This window comes from Ranitomeya imitator, chromosome 2 (genome assembly GCF_032444005.1).
Source record: "Ranitomeya imitator isolate aRanImi1 chromosome 2, aRanImi1.pri, whole genome shotgun sequence".
Taxonomy (NCBI): domain Eukaryota; kingdom Metazoa; phylum Chordata; class Amphibia; order Anura; family Dendrobatidae; genus Ranitomeya; species Ranitomeya imitator.
Genome location: NC_091283.1, coordinates 341182521 through 341200933, shown reverse-complemented (window position 1 = coordinate 341200933; position 18413 = coordinate 341182521). Strand labels below are relative to the sequence as shown.

The window sequence follows — 18413 nt, the reverse complement described above, 5'->3', positions numbered from 1 at the left end:
CGTAGAGGCGGCATCAGTATGGATGTAGCGGAGCAGAGGCGGCATCAGTATGGATGTAGCGGAGTAGAGGCGGCATCAGTATGGATGTAGCAGAGCAGAAGTGGCATCAGTATGGAAGTAGCAGAGCAGAGGCGGCATCAGTATGGAAGTAGCAGAGCAGAGGCGGCATCATTATGGATGTAGCGGAGCAGAGGCGGCATCAGTATGGATGTAGCAGAGCAGAGGCGGCATCAGTATGGATGTAGCAGAGCAGAGGCGGCATCAGTATGGATGTAGCAGAGCAGAGGCGGCATCAGTATGGATGTAGCAGAGCAGAGGCGGCATCAGTATGGATGTAGCAGAGCAGAGGCGGCATCAGTATGGACGTAGCAGAGCAGAGGCGGCATCAGTATGGATGTAGCAGAGCAGAGGCGGCATCAGTATAGATGTAGCAGAGCAGAGGCGGCATCAGTATGGACGTAGCAGAGCAGAGGCGGCATCAGTATGGAAGTAGCAGAGCAGAGGCGGCATCAGTATGGATGTAGCAGAGCAGAGGCGGCATCAGTATGGATGTAGCAGAGCAGAGGCGGCATCAGTATGGACGTAGCAGAGCAGAGGCGGCATCAGTATGGAAGTAGCAGAGCTGAGGGAGTCGTGTGTTATCTGGGGGAATCGTACTATTGTGGTTTCTTATATACCACATTTATTGGGCATCAGGCGCCTCTGCTCACATTACATTTTGTGCTAATGTCCCATCATGTTCCTCTGTGATGTTCTGGCATAACCCCGGGGGCTGCTGGTCTAATACACAGCACATACAGGGCAGCATGACCGCTCCAGCTCTGCTACATCTGATGGTTTACAGTTACGTGCAGCTATCCGCCTCTGATGTGTCCCATCTCCCCCCTCTAAAAGAGGACGGGGCTCAGCAGTTAGTGGAACTACAAGTCTAAGAATCTCCTTTATCAACATAATGGGACTTGTTTGATTATATTAACCCCTTCATGACTGGAGCTTTTTTTGTTTTCCACTCCCCTTCTTCCCAAAGCGATAACTTTTTACCTTTCCGTCAATATGGCCATGTGAGGGCTTATTTTTTGTGGGACTAGTTGTACATTTGAAAGACACCATTGGTTTTACCATATTGTGTACTCGAAAATGGGGGGGGGGAAAAGTCCATGTGCAGTGAAATTGCAAAAGTGCAATCTCACCAAAAATTTGCGCCATTTTCATGATCTGGGGTAGGGTGAGGGCTTATTTTTTGCGTGCCGAGCTGACGTTTTTAGCGATACCACTTTTGTGCAGATACAATCTTTTTATCGCCCATTATTGCATTTTAATGCAATGTCGCAGCAACCAGAAAAAGTAATTCTGGTGTTTTAATTTTTTTTTTTTCCCCGCTATGCTGTTTAGTGATCGGGTTAATTCATTTTTTTTTTTATTGATAGATCGGGTGATTCTGAACACAGCGTTACCAAATATGTAACATAGTAACATAGTAACATAGTTAGTAAGGCCGAAAAAAGACATTTGTCCATCCAGTTCAGCCTATATTCCATCATAATAAATACCCAGATCTACGTCCTTCTACAGAACCTAATAATTGTATGATACAATATTGTTCTGCTCCAGGAAGACATCCAGGCCTCTCTTGAACCCCTCGACTGAGTTCGCCATCACCACCTCCTCAGGCAAGCAATTCCAGATTCTCACTGCCCTAACAGTAAAGAATCCTCTTCTATGTTGGTGGAAAAACCTTCTCTCCTCCACACGCAAAGAATGCCCCCTTGTGCCCGTCACCTTCCTTGGTATAAACAGATCCTCAGCGAGATATTTGTATTGTCCCCTTATATACTTATACATGGTTATTAGATCGCCCCTCAGTCGTCTTTTTTCTAGACTAAATAATCCTAATTTCGCTAATCTATCTGGGTATTGTAGTTCTCCCATCCCCTTTATTAATTTTGTTGCCCTCCTTTGTACTCTCTCTAGTTCCATTATATCCTTCCTGAGCACCGGTGCCCAAAACTGGACACAGTACTCCATGTGCGGTCTAACTAGGGATTTGTACAGAGGCAGTATAATGCTCTCATCATGTGTATCCAGACCTCTTTTAATGCACCCCATGATCCTGTTTGCCTTGGCAGCTGCTGCCTGGCACTGGCTGCTCCAGGTAAGTTTATCATTAACTAGGATCCCCAAGTCCTTCTCCCTGTCAGATTTACCCAGTGGTTTCCCGTTCAGTGTGTAATGGTGATATTGATTCCCTCTTCCCATGTGTATAACCTTACATTTATCATTGTTAAACCTCATCTGCCACCTTTCAGCCCAAGTTTCCAACTTATCCAGATCCATCTGTAGCAGAATACTATCTTCTCTTGTATTAACTGCTTTACATAGTTTTGTATCATCTGCAAATATCGATATTTTACTGTGTAAACCTTCTACCAGATCATTAATGAATATGTTGAAGAGAACAGGTCCCAATACTGACCCCTGCGGTACCCCACTGGTCACAGCGACCCAGTTAGAGACTATACCATTTATAACCACCCTCTGCTTTCTATCACTAAGCCAGTTACTAACCCATTTACACACATTTTCCCCCAGACCAAGCATTCTCATTTTGTGTACCAACCTCTTGTGCGGCACGGTATCAAACGCTTTGGAAAAATCGAGATATACCACGTCCAATGACTCACCGTGGTCCAGCCTGTAGCTTACCTCTTCATAAAAACTGATTAGATTGGTTTGACAGGAGCGATTTCTCATAAACCCATGCTGATATGGAGTTAAACAGTTATTCTCATTGAGATAATCCAGAATAACATCCCTCAGAAACCCTTCAAATATTTTACCAACAATAGAGGTTAGACTTACTGGCCTATAATTTCCAGGTTCACTTTTAGAGCCCTTTTTGAATATTGGCACCACATTTGCTATGCGCCAGTCCTGCGGAACAGATCCTGTCGCTATAGAGTCCCTAAAAATAAGAAATAATGGTTTATCTATTACATTACTTAGTTCTCTTAGTACTCGTGGGTGTATGCCATCCGGACCCGGAGATTTATCTATTTTGATCTTATTTAGCCGGTTTCGCACCTCTTCTTGGGTTAGATTGGTGACCCTTAATATAGGGTTTTCATTGTTTCTTGGGATTTCACCTAGCATTTCATTTTCCACCGTGAATACCGTGGAGAAGAAGGTGTTTAATATGTTAGCTTTTTCCTCGTCATCTACAACCGTTCTTTCCTCACTATTTTTTAAGGGGCCTACATTTTCAGTTTTTATTCTTTTACTATTGATATAGTTGAAGAACAGTTTGGGATTAGTTTTACTCTCCTTAGCAATGTGCTTCTCTGTTTCCTTTTTGGCAGCTTTAATTAGCTTTTTAGATAAAGTATTTTTCTCCCTATAGTTTTTTAGAGCTTCAATGGTGCCATCCTGCTTTAGTAGTGCAAATGCTTTCTTTTTCCTGTTAATTGCCTGTCTTACTTCTTTGTTTAGCCACATTGGGTTTTTCCTATTTCTAGTCCTTTTATTCCCACAAGGTATAAACCGCTTACACTGCCTATTTAAGATGTTCTTAAACATTTCCCATTTATTATCTGTATTCTCATTTCTGAGGATATTGTCCCAGTCTACCAGATTAAGGGCATCTCTAAGCTGGTCAAACTTTGCCTTCCTAAAGTTCAATGTTTTTGTGACTCCCTGACAAGTCCCGCTAGTGAAAGACAGGTGAAACTGCACAATATTGTGGTCGCTATTTCCTAAATGCCCAACCACCTGCAGATTTGTTATTCTGTCAGGTCTATTAGATAGTATTAGGTCTAAAAGTGCTGCTCCTCTGGTTGGATTCTGCACCAATTGTGAAAGATAATTTTTCTTGGTTATTAGCAGAAACCTGTTGCCTTTATGGGTTTCACAGGTTTCTGTTTCCCAGTTAATATCCGGGTAGTTAAAGTCCCCCATAACTAGGACCTCATTATGGGTTGCAGCTTCATCTATCTGCTTTAGAAGTAGACTTTCCATGCTTTCTGTTATATTTGGGGGTTTGTAACAGACCCCAATGAGAATTTTGTTACCATTTTTCCCTCCATGAATTTCAACCCATATGGACTCGACATCCTCATTCCCTTCGCTAATATCCTCCCTTAAAGTGGACTTTAGACAAGACTTTACATAGAGACAAACCCCTCCTCCTCTCCGATTTTTACGATCCTTTCTAAACAGACTGTAACCCTGTAAGTTAACTGCCCAGTCATAGCTTTCATCTAACCATGTCTCGGTTATTCCCACTATGTCAAAGTTACCTGTAGATATTTCTGCTTCTAGTTCTTCCATCTTGTTTGTCAGGCTTCTGGCGTTTGCGAGCATGCAGTTTAGAGGATTTTGTTTTGTTCCTATCTCCTCACTGTGGATTGTTTTAGAAATGTTCTTACCTCCCTTCTGAGTATGTTTTCCTGGGTCGTCTTTGTTCGAGTCTAATGTTTTTCTTCCCGTCCCCTCTTCTTCTAGTTTAACGCCCTCCTGATGAGTGTAGCGAGTCTCCTGGCGAATGTGTGTTTCCCAGGTTTGTTGAGGTGTAGTCCGTCTCTGGCGAGGAGTCCATGTGTAAGTTTGATTTTTATTTTGATTTGGGTGAAAGGGGGTGATTTAAACTTTTATGGTTTTTTTTTTGGTTTTTTTTTAACTTTTGACATGCTTCAGTAGCCTCCATGGGAGTCTAGAAGCTGGCATAGTCTGATCGGCTCTGCTACATAGAGGTGATGCATAGATCGCCTCTATGTAGTAGAATTACAGCATGCTATGAGCGCCGACCACACGGTGGCACTTATAGCAATCCAGCATCAACAACCATAGAGGTCTCGAGGATACCTCAGGTTGTTATGGCAACGCAGCGCTGACCCCCGATCATGTGACGGGGGTCAGCGCTGCAAGTATTTATGGCTGTGTGACGGAAGCTCTAGTTAAATGACCACTGTCAGCACTAAAAAAAATAAAAATATAGAGCTACATGGGCATATACATAGATTTGGCCTCATTCATTCCCTATGGGACTTGCGGACATATGCAGCACTTGCGGTTTTGCACTTGTGGTGAGACAAAAAAATACCGCTAGCAGCGTTTTTTTTCCATTGCTGCAAGTACCGCATTTGCAGGATCACAGCAAAACCGCAAGTGCCGCACATGTCTGCAAGTCCCATAGGGAATGAATGAGGCCGAACGCAGTGTTACCGTAAGTGATCCGTTATGCGGCAGATGCGGAAAAACTGCCGGATCTGCCGCAAATGGCAAAAATCGCTGATGTGAAAGTAGCGTAAGTCACTGCCGACAGTCTCTGCATTAGTCATACTGACCTATGGGGGAGGCAGCACGAAAAGTGCCTAGGGCAGCATAAACTCTAAATACGGCCCTGGGGATGCCCATGCTGATTTTTTATTTAAATAATTTTTAAAAAATGGCATGGAGTCCCCCCTATTTTTGACAACCAGCCTTGCTAAAGGTCACAGCTGGGGGCTGGTATTCTCAGGCTGGTAAGGAGTCATGGATATTGACACCCCCAGCCTAAAAATAGCAGCTCGCAGCTGCCCAGAAAATGGACATCTATTAGATGAGCCTTTTCTGGCGCTTTGCCCGGCTCTTCCCACTTGCCCTGTAGCGGTGGCATGTGGGGTTAATATTTGTGGGGTTAATGTCACCTTTGTATTGTCAGGTAACATTAAGCCCACGACACCTATCCATTAATAATCCTATAGTTATATGTAAATAAAGACACAGCCCGAATAATATAGTAACATAGTAACATAGTTAGTAAGGCCGAAAAAAGACATTTGTCCATCCAGTTCAGCCTATATTCCATCATAATAAATACCCAGATCTACGTCCTTCTACAGAACCTAATAATTGTATGATACAATATTGTTCTGCTCCAGGAAGACATCCAGGCCTCTCTTGAACCCCTCGACTGAGTTCGCCATCACCACCTCCTCAGGCAAGCAATTCCAGATTCTCACTGCCCTAACAGTAAAGAATCCTCTTCTATGTTGGTGGAAAAACCTTCTCTCCTCCAGACGCAAAGAATGCCCCCTTGTGCCCGTCACCTTCCTTGGTATAAACAGATCCTCAGCGAGATATTTGTATTGTCCCCTTATATACTTATACATGGTTATTAGATCGCCCCTCAGTCGTCTTTTTTCTAGACTAAATAATCCTAATTTCGCTAATCTATCTGGGTATTGTAGTTCTCCCATCCCCTTTATTAATTTTGTTGCCCTCCTTTGTACTCTCTCTAGTTCCATTATATCCTTCCTGAGCACCGGTGCCCAAAACTGGACACAGTACTCCATGTGCGGTCTAACTAGGGATTTGTACAGAGGCAGTATAATGCTCTCATCATGTGTATCCAGACCTCTTTTAATGCACCCCATGATCCTGTTTGCGTTGGCAGCTGCTGCCTGGCACTGGCTGCTCCAGGTAAGTTTATCATTAACTAGGATCCCCAAGTCCTTCTCCCTGCCAGATTTACCCAGTGGTTTCCCGTTCAGTGTGTAATGGTGATATTGATTCCCTCTTCCCATGTGTATAACCTTACATTTATCATTGTTAAACCTCATCTGCCACCTTTCAGCCCAAGTTTCCAACTTATCCAGATCCATCTGTAGCAGAATACTATCTTCTCTTGTATTAACTGCTTTACATAGTTTTGTATCATCTGCAAATATCGATATTTTACTGTGTAAACCTTCTACCAGATCATTAATGAATATGTTGAAGAGAACAGGTCCCAATACTGACCCCTGCGGTACCCCACTGGTCACAGCGACCCAGTTAGAGACTATACCATTTATAACCACCCTCTGCTTTCTATCACTAAGCCAGTTACTAACCCATTTACACACATTTTCCCCCAGACCAAGCATTCTCATTTTGTGTACCAACCTCTTGTGCGGCACGGTATCAAACGCTTTGGAAAAATCGAGATATACCACGTCCAATGACTCACCGTGGTCCAGTCTATAGCTTACCTCTTCATAAAAACTGATTAGATTGGTTTGACAGGAGCGATTTCTCATAAACCCATGCTGATATGGAGTTAAACAGTTATTCTCATTGAGATAATCCAGAATAACATCCCTCAGAAACCCTTCAAATATTTTACCAACAATAGAGGTTAGACTTACTGGCCTATAATTTCCAGGTTCACTTTTAGAGCCCTTTTTGAATATTGGCACCACATTTGCTATGCGCCAGTCCTGCGGAACAGACCCTGTCGCTATAGAGTCACTAAAAATAAGAAATAATGGTTTATCTATTACATTACTTAGTTCTCTTAGTACTCGTGGGTGTATGCCATCCGGACCCGGAGATTTATCTATTTTAATCTTATTTAGCCGGTTTCGCACCTCTTCTTGGGTTAGATTGGTGACCCTTAATATAGGGTTTTCATTGTTTCTTGGGATTTCACCTAGCATTTCATTTTGCACCGTGAATACCGTGGAGAAGAAGGTGTTTAATATGTTAGCTTTTTCCTCGTCATCTACAACCATTCTTTCCTCACTATTTTTTAAGGGGCCTACATTTTCAGTTTTTATTCTTTTACTATTGATATAGTTGAAGAACAGTTTGGGATTAGTTTTACTCTCCTTAGCAATGTGCTTCTCTGTTTCCTTTTTGGCAGCTTTAATTAGTTTTTTAGATAAAGTATTTTTCTCCCTATAGTTTTTTAGAGCTTCAATGGTGCCATCCTGCTTTAGTAGTGCAAATGCTTTCTTTTTACTGTTAATTGCCTGTCTTACTTCTTTGTTTAGCCACATTGGGTTTTTCCTATTTCTAGTCCTTTTATTCCCACAAGGTATAAACCGCTTACACTGCCTATTTAGGATGTTCTTAAACATTTCCCATTTATTATCTGTATTCTCATTTCTGAGGATATTGTCCCAGTCTACCAGATTAAGGGCATCTCTAAGCTGTTCAAACTTTGCCTTCCTAAAGTTCAATGTTTTTGTGACTCCCTGACAAGTCCCCCTAGTGAAAGACAGGTGAAACTGCACAATATTGTGGTCGCTATTTCCTAAATGCCCAACCACCTGCAGATTTGTTATTCTGTCAGGTCTATTAGATAGTATTAGGTCTAAAAGTGCTGCTCCTCTGGTTGGATTCTGCACCAATTGTGAAAGATAATTTTTCTTGGTTATTAGCAGAAACCTGTTGCCTTTATGGGTTTCACAGGTTTCTGTTTCCCAGTTAATATCCGGGTAGTTAAAGTCCCCCATAACCAGGACCTCATTATGGGTTGCAGCTTCATCTATCTGCTTTAGAAGTAGACTTTCCATGCTTTCTGTTATATTTGGGGGTTTGTAACAGACCCCAATGAGAATTTTGTTACCATTTTTCCCTCCATGAATTTCAACCCATATGGACTCGACATCCTCATTCCCTTCGCTAATATCCTCCCTTAAAGTGGACTTTAGACAAGACTTTACATAGAGACAAACCCCTCCTCCTCTCCGATTTTTACGATCCTTTCTAAACAGACTGTGTAAGAGGGTGAACTGTAGTCCCACTGAGAGGGCACTAGGACCCTGTGGTTTTTGCCTATTGCAGAAGAGAACAGACCGTGCAAAACTCCCAGAGACAGTGTGTGCTGCTGGGTGGGGTCTGGTGTCTCGGGTGTAAAGTGAAACTAGGAAGTGAGAGCTGAGAGAGAAAAAGGCGGGAAGCAAAGGCAGAAGCTGCTGTGATATCTTAAAGAGAGACTGTGTGTGGATTTACTGCAAGTGTTTTTGGAGGAAAAGAAGATTTTGAGAGACTTTTTGTTGCTAACGTTCCCCTGGAGAAGAACTAACCTTTTGTTTAACTCTGTGAGAGACTTGTGAGGCTAACGTTTCCTGGAGAGGAGTTAACCCTTTATTTAACAAAAGACTGAGACTTTACTAAGAACCCAGTACGTATTTGGAAGTCTGTGGATTCCCTGTGCATTGAGTGGAGAACCAAGTCTGGACAGACTGCTGATACAGAGACGGACGGATTGTCGTGGAAGCATTCCTAGGAGCTACAGAAGCAGAGACAACATCGTGAGACCACTAACTAAGTCCCCGGCGTTTGGGCTCGGCATCGGCCGACAAGACAGGAGGAGTTTGCTGTAACTTATTGGCGCTGAAGATATGAAATGGCTGCAGCCTGTGCGGATTCCTGCCTGAGAGGAAATCCATCTCAGGATACGGTACCATAGTTATAGATACCCGGGTATCTCTGCTCAGAGTGTTAGATTGTTACTTTAGAGGTGTATCTTATATTAGAGTTGTGTAAGTTATACTCAATGTGCCATTCCAGGGGCTCCCTTAATAACACTACATTCAATTTACACTTGTTCCTGTTTTTAGTTGCCTGTTAGGTAAATTTCTTACTAGTCTGTTGTAGGATACAGTTCTCAGGAGACCTTGGAGTGGCACAGTGATTTCAGCTGCTGCTGAATTAGTGTATCTTTGGGGTGCATCTGTCTTAATATTCTCCATATTACCTTGATTATTTTGCCTTTGAGTAAATACCGTTGGAGATTTCTGCCTTGGTCTTGGTTTGTGACTCACTGGATCTTATTCGGACCTCTGGTCATTACATTTTTGGCGTAGTCGGCAGGATCCAGTGTTTGTCATGGACGGGGGCGAGGGTGGAAATGACCCCGCTGTATCCGCATCCTCCTCGGGGGTTGGGGCTCCCCTGGCAGCCGCGGCGACTTCGGGAGGGTATGTGCCTGTAGGAGCTTTACTTCAGCACATGCCGAAATACGATGGGCGCAATATGGCGTTGCAAGATTGGGCTGAGAGAATCCGGAGTATTCTGCGCATGTGTAATTTGACCCCCGCGTTACGCGCTGAGCTGGCATTAAATGCACTGGAGGGTGATATTAGGCGTATGGTGATGGTGCGCCCAGAATCAGAGAGGGATACATTAGAAAAGATTTTGGAACTGTTAGAGGGGAGTTTGGGGGGCCGAGCGCGCGTGGCCCAGCTTCGGTCCCTATTCTTTAATCGTCCCCAGAGAGAGTGTGAGTCCCTGATGCAGTACTCTAATATTTTGCAAGAGATGTTGAATGAGATGCAGCGACTAGACCCGGGGGCCATGGGGGCATTCCGGGAGGTAGACCGCTTGCTCCGGGACCAATTCATCACCGGTGTAGCCAATAGACTTCTCCGGGACAAACTGTTGGAAATGGCCCGGGTTGCACCAGAGTTATCTTTCTGGCAGATTTACCGAGCTGCAGTGGAAAGGGAAGAGAAATCGGCCTATGTTCCCGAGGGGTCAGTGAACAGTGCCCAGCTGGAGGAAGGTGGTTCATCAGGGTCGGGGGGAGAGGGGCTGGTAAGCGTGGTACAAGCTCTGCGTGCTGAGGTGAAGGAGTTGAAGCTGAAATTGTCTCAACTGACAGTTGATCCCGCCTCTACCCCCTCGCGGGAACCTCCTGCCTCACCCCCTGGAACGGTGACCCCGCAAATGGCCAGGTCGTCCTATCAGAATGAGTCAAGCCCTCGCCCACGAGGAACAATCACCTGCTGGAAGTGTGGCCGCCAGGGACACATCTCGCGTTACTGCCGGGCGCTTACAGCCCCAGAAACCCCGTCGCCGGCTTTAAACTTCCGGCCGCTGCCATGAGAGGGCAAGCAGCAGCGGCCCCACCCACACAAAGCCCTCGACGGAATGAACAAGATTTGTTTGCATGTAGTCCAGTGATAGAAGCAGAGTTTGAAGGGCGGAAGATGAGGTGCTTGGTTGACACGGGATCCGAATGTACTATAATGCCTCTAGAAGTATATGAGAGATACTTCAGTCGACTAGTGATTCCAGAGGATGGCCGAGTGATACGACTGACCGCCGCAAATAATGGTCAATTGTCAGTAAAAGGGATCGTGTGGATGCAACTAAAAATGTTTGGTCAAGAGCTGGGGCAGAAAGGGGTAGTACTGGTGGATCACCCCCCTAGAAGAGGGATGGAAGTGACGCTCGGAATGAACGTGCTGCGAGATTTGAATCACCAGATGTATGCCAGTGAAGGACCCCGATACTGGGCCCGTGCGACAAGACACCGACCCACACAGAGAATTCTACACCGTCTAGTGCTGAGTTGCGACTTGCTGAAAAGTGCGGTCCCAGGTGGCCGGGTGGGCCGGGTCCGAGTGACTTCGAGGGCCCCGATCCTGCTGGGACCCAGACAAGAGGAACTCTTAATGCTGCCTGTGGGAGCTGCACAGAGATTGAATGGGCTTGAAGTGCTACTTGAGCCCGCCCGAGAGGGTTCCTCATTTGCCAAGGTACATGTGGCCCGTTCTTTGGCGATTGTGAAGAATGGACGAGTACCGGTCCGATGCATCAATGTTTTAGATGAAGCTGTTGCAATTCCCGCTGGGACCATACTGGCTGAACTGTTCGTACCGGCAGAGAAGGTGCCGGAAAATGCAGGGTTCGAATTGCGACCAGACCAACAGTCATCCTGGACATTCGCGGTCGAGGTAGGCCGGACTGAACCTCCTACGGAGGAATGGAATGTTCATGTGATCATGGAGCAGATGGGAGTGGATCGGGAGAAGCTGACCCCCGTGCAGTTGGAGCAGTTGGAGAGAGTTTTGTGGGAACATCAAGAGACCTTTTCCCGACATGGAGAGGACTTCGGGTGTACCCAGACGATTGAGCATGAGATTCCAACGGGGGATACTCCACCCATTAGAGAAAGATATCGCCAAATTCCTCCGGCGCTCTATCAAGAGGTGAAGAGCATGGTGGCCAGTATGCTGGACAACCAAGTGATCCGAGAGAGCCGGAGTCCCTGGGCGGCCCCTGTAGTCTTGGTCCGCAAGAAGGATGGGACACTCCGATTTTGTGTGGACTATCGGAAATTGAATGCCCACACCGTACGGGACGCATATCCTTTACCCCGTATTGAAGAATCCCTGTCGGCCCTGGGTCGGGCCAAGTATTTCTCAACGTTGGATTTGGCAAGCGGGTACTGGCAGGTCCCAATGGCTGAAAAAGATCGGGCCAAGACGGCGTTTGTATTGCCAATGGGGCTCTTTGAGTTCAACCGGATGCCCTTTGGCCTCGCTACCGCCCCGGGAACCTTCCAACGCCTGATGGAACATTGCTTGGGCGATCTAAATTTTGAATCAGTCCTGATATATTTGGACGACATTGTGGTGTTCGGAACCTCATTTGAAGATCATCTGGAGAAGCTGCGTCAAGTTCTCCGGCGGCTCAAGAGCTACGGCCTGAAAATAAAGCCAAAAAAATGTCAGCTGTTACGAAACCAGATTGAATATTTGGGGCATCTGGTGACCCCGGACGGGGTACTACCTTTAGCCAGTAAGATTAAGGCGGTACAAGAGTGGCCACCTCCTTGTGACCTGCGAGAAGTGCGGGCCTTCCTGGGCCTAGCAGGATACTATCGGCGGTTTGTGCCTAAATTCTCACAAGTGGTGAGTCCCTTGAATGAACTTTTGAGAGGGACAGCGCTGGGTCCTCGAAATCGCCCCATTCCATGGGGGCCCCTACAGAAAAAGGCATTTGATGGAGTGAAAACCGCCCTAACGAGTGCCCCATTGCTGGCCTACGCCCGGTTTGACACCCCTTTTTTGTTGTATACCGATGGTAGTCTTCATGGGTTGGGGGCAGTACTAGCACAGGTGCAGGACGGCCGAGAGCGAGTGATTTCTTATGGCAGCAGATCTTTAAGAGACTCCGAGCGAAATCCGGCTAACTACAGCTCATTCCGGCTGGAATTGCTGGCCCTGGTGTGGGCAATGACAGAACGCTTCGCCGAGTATCTAACAGGAGCTGAGGTGCTAGTCATGACAGATAACAACCCGCTAGCTCACTTAGAGAATGCAAAACTGGGGGCGTTGGAGCAGCGGTGGGTCGCCAGACTGGCCAAGTTCAATTACCGCATTAAATTTCGCTCTGGTCGAGAGAACGGCAATGCAGATGCATTGTCAAGAGTGCCCCTTGGGTCATCCGGGGAAGATGTTGATGAACAACTTGAGGATACTGAAACTCCAGCTTTGGGGCAAATACCTATCTTCCAAAGTGTGGTACACTCAAGTGGGGTGGCCACCGGGATGCCCTGTGTCCTGGGTAAAACACCCTCAGATTGGACAAGAGTCCAGGATGAGTGTCCGGACGTTGCACTTGTGCGCCGTTGGGTACAAAACAAGGCCTGGCCCAGTGCAGAGGACAAGGCTCAGTTGTCCATGGAAGGAATGAAACTCCTTCGACAATGGGATAAATTGTGTGTGGAACAAGGTCTTTTGTATCGTAAGGTGTACCTGCCATCGGAGCTGCAGCATCGGTACCAACTGATAATTCCTGTGGGGATGGGGCCGGTGGTCGCTCGTGAGGCGCATGAGAAGGGGGCCCATTTTGGAAGTGAAAAGACACTTCAGTGGTTGCAGCGAGTCCTCTACTGCCCTGAGTTGGGAGGGATGGTGGCCGACGCGTGTCGGCAGTGCCGAATTTGTGGGCTCAACAAAAGCCCTGAGCAGCGGGCTCCCACACAGTCTATTAAGACTTCAGCTCCACTGGAACTACTCATGATTGACTACGTGTTGATAGGGTACTCTACATCAGGGTACTCCTACTGCCTGGTGATGACAGATCACTTTACCAAGTATGCTGTAGCGGTGCCGACAAGAGATCAGACGGCCAAGTCGGCGGCTGAGGCAGTGTGCCGACATTTCTTCCAAGTGTTCGGGTGTCCGCAGAGAATACATTCAGATCAAGGGGCCTGCTTTCAGGGAACGCTGATGAAAGAGTTGCACCAGCTCTATGGTATCGAGCAGTCGAGAACAACGCCTTACCACCCTCAGGGTAACGGGGCGTGTGAGCGTTTTAATCGGACCCTGTTGCAAATGTTGAGGTCCTTAGAGAGTCAGCAACAGACATGCTGGCCTGAGTATCTCCCCGAATTGATGTGGGCTTACAATAACAGGGTGCACAGTACTACTGGTTACTCACCACACATGTTGATGTTTGGTAGACCTGGCCGAGACATTGAGGATTTGAGCATGCCAGATCCCTCCTCCGCCCCCCTTCGGACTGCATCCGAGTGGGTACGAGAGCATCGGCGGCGGTTGAGGGTGGTGCATCAGGTGGTGGGTGACCGCCTTCGCCAGGTGGTCCATAAGGACACGCGACCTGTACAAACAGAGCTGTTCTCTCCGGGAGACAGAGTGTTGGTGAGGACAAAACGACGGTCAGGAAAGCTGAGTGACCGATGGGAGGCGATACCGTATCTGATAAAAAAACAGGTGAACCCTGAGATTCCAGTGTACGAGGTCGAACCGGTGGGGACAGGGGGGCCAACCCGTAATTTGCATCGTAACATGTTACAGCGGTGCTGGTTTGAAGATTCGGCGCCTACCCCCCTAGAGCCAGAGGCCATGTTTCAAGGGGCGGAAGCTCTGAATGATCTTGAGTTTGATGGTGTGCTTACTCCTGCGCCTGCTTATTTGCCCCCTGTGACCGATCTGGCCTCGGGTGATGAGAATGTTGGGGATATGGAGGATGTTGTTGAGGAGAGTGCATCAGGTCAACTGCTTGGTCCTGACGCTGTATCACAGGACATCGAGCCGCAGGAGGAGACAACTCCACTTACGCCCACTAACACGACCATGGAAGAGACTCTAGCTCCCTCTAAGGTCGCACCTGTTGATGTAGGACTCAGGAGAACTACACGATCTACGGCAGGAATACCGCCTCAGCGATATGCTCAAGATGAATTTGAGTGGGAAGGTATGTCGAGGACGCCAACCTCTAGTGGGGTGGCATGTAAGAGGGTGAACTGTAGTCCCACTGAGAGGGCACTAGGACCCTGTGGTTTTTGCCTATTGCAGAAGAGAACAGACCATGCAAAACTCCCAGAGACAGTGTGTGCTGCTGGGTGGGGTCTGGTGTCTCGGGTGTAAAGTGAAACTAGGAAGTGAGAGCTGAGAGAGAAAAAGGCGGGAAGCAAAGGCAGAAGCTGCTGTGATATCTTAAAGAGAGACTGTGTGTGGATTTACTGCAAGTGTTTTTGGAGGAAAAGAAGCTTTTGAGAGACTTTTTGTTGCTAACGTTCCCCTGGAGAAGAACTAACCTTTTGTTTAACTCTGTGAGAGACTTGTGAGGCTAACGTTTCCTGGAGAGGAGTTAACCCTTTATTTAACAAAAGACTGAGACTTTACTAAGAACCCAGTACGTATTTGGAAGTCTGTGGATTCCCTGTGCATTGAGTGGAGAACCAAGTCTGGACAGACTGCTGATACAGAGACGGACGGATTGTCGTGGAAGCATTCCTAGGAGCTACAGAAGCAGAGACAACATCGTGAGACCACTAACTAAGTCCCCGGCGTTTGGGCTCGGCATCGGCCGACAAGACAAGAGGAGTTTGCTGTAACTTATTGGCGCTGAAGATATGAAATGGCTGCAGCCTGTGCGGATTCCTGCCTGAGAGGAAATCCATCTCAGGATACGGTACCATAGTTATAGATACCCGGGTATCTCTGCTCAGAGTGTTAGATTGTTACTTTAGAGGTGTATCTTATATTAGAGTTGTGTAAGTTATACTCAATGTGCCATTCCAGGGGCTCCCTTAATAACACTACATTCAATTTACACTTGTTCCTGTTTTTAGTTGCCTGTTAGGTAAATTTCTTACTAGTCTGTTGTAGGATACAGTTCTCAGGAGACCTTGGAGTGGCACAGTGATTTCAGCTGCTGCTGAATTAGTGTATCTTTGGGGTGCATCTGTCTTAATATTCTCCATATTACCTTGATTATTTTGCCTTTGAGTAAATACCGTTGGAGATTTCTGCCTTGGTCTTGGTTTGTGACTCACTGGATCTTATTCGGACCTCTGGTCATTACAACTGTAACCCTGTAAGTTAACTGCCCAGTCATAGCTTTCATCTAACCATGTCTCGGTTATTCCCACTATGTCAAAGTTACCTGTAGATATTTCTGCTTCTAGTTCTTCCATCTTGTTTGTCAGGCTTCTGGCGTTTGCGAACATGCAGTTTAGAGGATTTTGTTTTGTTCCAATCTCCTCACTGTGGATTGTTTTAGAAATGTTCTTACCTCCCTTCTGAGTATGTTTTCCTGGGTCGTCTTTGTTCGAGTCTAATGTTTTTCTTCCCGTCCCCTCTTCTTCTAGTTTAACGCCCTCCTGATGAGTGTAGCGAGTCTTCTGGCGAATGTGTGTTTCCCAGGTTTGTTGAGGTGTAGTCCGTCTCTGGACTACATAATAAAGAATAATGTCACTGTTATTAGCAGCAGCAGGTGTCGGATGATGGGAGTAATAGTCCCAAAAGCCCCCACCTGCTGTCATCATTCTGACTTTAACATAACTCTCATCATTCTCCTCTGCTCACGCCGATCGCTGACAATGCAGGGGAGAATGATGAGAGCTGTCTTCCGCACCCGGCACCGGGGAACAGCACTCACTTTGGCTCTTCTTCCCTGGTGCCGATGCGTGTCACACGGTGACATCCATGTGTGTTCTTCGTGTGCATGTGTGCAGGACGGTTTGCCACTCGTGCTGACGGTAAAAAATGGATATGTCTACGTGTGGGGCACACAGACTCATGGTCCGTGGAAACAAACTGACATGTGCACAGACCCATTCATTTGAATGGGTCTACGTGTGTTCGTCTCTCCGGTACATGTGAAAACTGTCACCACATGTACCGGAGACAAGGATGTGTGAAAGAGGCCTAACTGGAAGACTTTATAGCTGTTATTTGGTCATGAATTGCCATGACAACCATCAGGACCACATGATCATGATCTCAGGGTGACGATGGGGTTAAAGAGGAAGCCCCCACACCCTGTTAACTATTTATATGATACTAGATTGTGGCCCGATTCTAACACATCGGGTATTCTAGAATATGCATGTCCCCGTAGTATATGGACAATGATGATTCCAGAATTCGCGGCAGACTGTGCCCGTCGCTGATTGGTCGAGGCAACCTTTATGACATCATCGTCGCCATGGCAACCATTATGACATCTATGTCGATACTGTGCCCGTCGCTGAATCAGAAACGTGGGATTTCGACGTCCTTTATGACATCATCGTCGCTGTGCCCGTTGCTGATTGGTCGAGGCCTGATTGGTCAGAGACGCGGGATTTCCAGGACAGACAGACAGACGGGAAAACCCTTAGACAATTATATATATAGTCACTATTGACAGCAGCATCTAAGGCAGAGGTCCCCAACCTTTCTAACCTTGAGAGCCACATTCAGCTATGAAAGAGGGTCGCGAGCCACAACCAGCTCCTTCCCCACTCACAGTAGTGACAGTATAATGACAACCAAAGCTTTTCCACTGAAATCACTCCAAGCCAGTATGCCACGGTTTCCTATCTCACCCCCACTCAGATTTGCTCTTCTGTGCAGGGCTACACACAAAAGTCACCAACTAGAGATCTGATCTTATTAACTGTTTACTACTCCTGGTGCTAATGCACCAAGCTGACAGGCAGCCGCGAGCCACACATCACGGCACGCGAGCCACAGGTTGGGGACCCCTGATCTAAAGGGTTAAACAGATATGGACGTTGCCAACACTGATCGTGGCTGATACAACAAGTTGTCAGCTATAGTGTACAGCCGACAGCTGCTGGGTTGTCACCTGTATGGGGAGGCTATTCTCTTATATCTCAGGTCAGTAAAAAGACGCATTGGCAGTCATTAAGGGGTTAATAGGACTCACAGGAGGAACTGGCCCAGAAAGCAGAAGATCCAGGGAGTGTCTGCAACATATATGGCTGCTCTGTGCACAGGACCTGTGATGAGGTCACAGGAGGGGAGGAGTCAGCAGTCACATGATCAGGGGCCTCAGTGTATGCAGGACTCTGCTGTGGTTTATATGTGGGGTCAGGAGGGGTTTACACTGTGGATGTAGCAGAGTCGTGTGTGTACGGGGTGTACGGAGCGGTGCCGTGTGGGTACGAGGTGTACGGAGCGGAGCCGTGTGTGTACAAGGTGTATGGAGCGGAGCCGTGTGGGTACGAGGTGTACGGAGCAGAGCTGTGTGTGTACGAGGTGTACGGAGCGGAGCCGTGTGGGTACGAGGTGTACGGAGCAGAGCCGTGTGTGTACGAGGTGTACGGAGCAGAGCCGTGTGTGTACGAGGTGTACGGAGCGGAACCGTGTGGGTACGAGATGTATGGAGCGGAGCCGTGTGTGTACGAGGTGTACGGAGCGGAGCCGTATGGGTACGAGATGTATGGAGCGGAGCCGTGTGTGTACGAGGTGTACGGAGCGGTGCTGTGTGGGTACGAGGTGTACGGAGCGGTGCCGTGTGGGTACGAGGTGTACGGAGCGGAGCCGTGTGGGTACGAGGTGTACGGAGCGGTGCCGTGTGGGTACGAGGTGTACGGAGCGGAGCCGTGTGGGTACGAG

General features: G+C 47.2%; 1 protein-coding gene across 2 annotated transcripts in view; it reads right to left on the bottom strand.

Annotated features, from left to right (window-relative positions):
- LOC138663670 (zinc finger protein 271-like) overlaps window positions 1-17789 on the bottom strand; it is a 34109-nt gene extending 16320 nt beyond the window's left edge. Inside the window, exons 1-2 of one of the 2 annotated variants that reach the window (XM_069749957.1) lie at window positions 17722-17789; window positions 16081-16239 (exon numbers count right to left, since the gene is read on the bottom strand). The gene's annotated coding sequence lies outside the window, so the exon portion shown is untranslated. The remainder of the gene's footprint in view (window positions 1-16080; window positions 16240-17721) is intronic. The other variant, XM_069749958.1, reaches the window with a different exon arrangement.
- Window positions 17790-18413: the final 624 nt, after the last annotated feature.